This window comes from Montipora capricornis, chromosome 7 (genome assembly GCF_036669925.1).
Source record: "Montipora capricornis isolate CH-2021 chromosome 7, ASM3666992v2, whole genome shotgun sequence".
NCBI lineage: Eukaryota > Metazoa > Cnidaria > Anthozoa > Scleractinia > Acroporidae > Montipora > Montipora capricornis.
In genome coordinates this window covers 50,521,997-50,524,710 of record NC_090889.1, presented here as the reverse complement: position 1 = coordinate 50,524,710, position 2,714 = coordinate 50,521,997, and positions in this window count along the sequence as shown.

Below are 2,714 nucleotides of genomic sequence, written 5' to 3'. Positions count from 1 at the left end.
CTTCCCCCAGGTCCAGAATGGTATCCGTACTCTTCGCATGTGTATCGATGACCCCATCCCGTCATACCTTCGTTTTGGTAAGTACCTTCTCCGTGTACAGTACGAAGGCCAGGTGAAGACCTGTAGAAGATGCAACGAGCCAGGTCATTTGGCCCAAGAGTGTCGTCAGATGCTCTGCTTTAACTGTGAAGTGATTGGCCATCATGCCCGTGATTGTCCTGCTGGGGTTCGATGCTGTATTTGTAAAGAACCTGGCCACATGGCCATTGACTGCCGCCACTCTTGGTATCGCCGCCCGCTTTCGCATCGTGATGCCGTTGATGCTGAGCCCCCGAGCCAGCCTGCTGCTGACCCCCTTCCCGTGGATGTGCCCCCCACTCTTCTAGATGCTGAGAATGCTGATTCAGGTGACGTGGATCTTGATAGCCCCCCAGTGGAGAATGCAGAGGAAGATTCGGCAGGGTCTGAGGACGATTCCCTGGAAGCTGAATTTGACCAGCCCTTGGCCTCGGCCCTTTCTTCTGAGCCTGCGCCTGACCTTTTAACTTCTCAAGGACTAATCAAGGATTCCCCTGATGTTCAAGTTCCCTGAGTGCAGGTATTTCCCGTTTCTTCCCTGACCGATGCGAGTGTTGAGAGTGACGAGTCTGAGCCTGAGAGTATTGCCACATCTGAACTGATGGATTCCGACGCTGTGCCTGGTAATATGTCTCCTGTGTCTGAGCGGCCCTCTCGCCGAAGGAAGAGATCTTGACATGGCTCGTCCCGACGCGCTGCTTTGGGCAAGTCGTCTCGTCTGTCTGTAGTAAGTGAGGATGGGCCCACTTAGTTTAACTTTCTTAAAGTGCGCTACGATTAATGTTAGGGGTTTAAGTCAACGTATGTTTTCGCTGGTCTCTGATTTCTTTTGTGCTTCACGCTAAGACTTTTGTTTCATTCAAGAAACTATGATTTCGAATGACGCTGTTCTGCGCTCCTTCTCCTCTTCGTGGCCGGGCCCCAGCTTCTGGGCCCCTGCTGTCGGGAGGAGAGAGGGGGGGGGGAAAGCATTCTCAGCTTACTTGTTAAGTTTGACGATTTTAATCTTAATCTAGTTAACCTTTATGTGCCGACGATTCCGGCTGAGAGAAAGATTTTCTTTCAGTCGGTCCCGTCCTTTTTTCTTCCAAACTCTCGGCTCCTGATTGGGGGGAAAAGAATTGTTTTGACTCGGCGCTTGACAAATTGGGTAGGTCGGTTTCCCTCGACTCCGACTTCTCGGACCTAAAATCTTGCTGTAACCTCCGTGATGCTTGGCGCCTTTTGCATCCCTGGGACAGGCAGTTCACCTGGTTCAGCCCAGACCATTCAATTGCCAGCAGACTGGATACCTTTTTGGTAACGCGGCTTCTGTGTAAGGTGCGATATACTGCCATGCGTTTTCTCAGATCATGACTTTGTTATTTTAGACTATGATATTGCGGCTCTCCCCCTGCGAGGCCCGGGAGTTTGGAAGTTTAACAATTCTCTCCTCGATGATAAATCCTTTTGTTTAGAGATTTCGGATTTAATTGAGCAGTTTCTGGCCTTTCGGCATTGCTTTTCTTCTCAGCGCGATTTTTGAGAGTCTTTAAAGTATGACATTAAGCTAACTGCGATCGCCTTTTCTCGTCGTAAACATCGTTTACTCTCGTCCCAGAAGGTTTTTCTAACCAATCGCTTAATTGCCCTGAAGAATCGTTTGGCTTCGGGCGATGTTTCTGCTAGTCCTGAAATTCTGACTTCAGAGGCTGCTCTGCGGTCACTGTTAGATTCTGAGCTCGAGGGTTCTAAGATTCGCAGCAGGGTTAAGTGGGCAGAAGAGGGGGAGTCTCCCTCTGGTTTCTTTCTCGGTCTTGAAAATGAGAGACACGAGAAAGGCTCCGTCTCCTCTGTCTTTGATTCTGAGGGGCAAGAGGTTTTTTCCCTCCCTGACATGATTCAAGCTCACGAGAGTTTTTATTCGTCCCTATTTTCTGAAGAGCCAATTGACCCTGTAGCCCAATCCCATTTGTTTGAGCACGTTACCCGCCGGTTATCGGATGCTGAGCGCGAATCATGCGAGGGTCTTCTTTCTTTGAACGAGGCGTCCGAGGCCCTTCGCCTTTCTAATAGGAACAAAACGCCCGGTTCTGACGGCTTAACTGTTGAGTTTTATTCTGCGTTCTGGTCCCTCTTGGGGCCCCTTTTAGTTGATATGTTTAATGAGTCTCTCGCCCATCGTGAGCTGTGTGACTCTATGAAATCGAGTGTTACGCGTCTTGTTCATAAGAAAGATGATCGTAGAAATCTAAAAAACTGGCGCCCCATTTCGTTACTGAATATGGATTATAAGATTTGTTCAAAAGCCCTTTCCCTCCGTTTGAAAAAAGTGTTGGGGTCTATTGTAGACCCTGATCAGACATGTTCTGTTCTTGCGGCTTTAGTTACTTCCGTGTCCGATTCTAGTTCTAAGGGTTTTTACCTTGTTAAGTATTTTTGTGGCTCTGTGTTAGCTCCTTTGCAGCCGGAGTGGGCCGGGCTGCGTGATAACCTAACCCCAAGCGCTGCCTGCCCCACTGCCTTTTATGCAAGTGTCCTTTCTTCCTTTCAGGCCACTGATTTACCTCCTGGGTTTACTTACACGTCTCGCGCCTTTTACAAGGTTTTGCTAGCGAATCTCTGCACCATCCTGATTTTCCCTGCCCTCTGGTCAG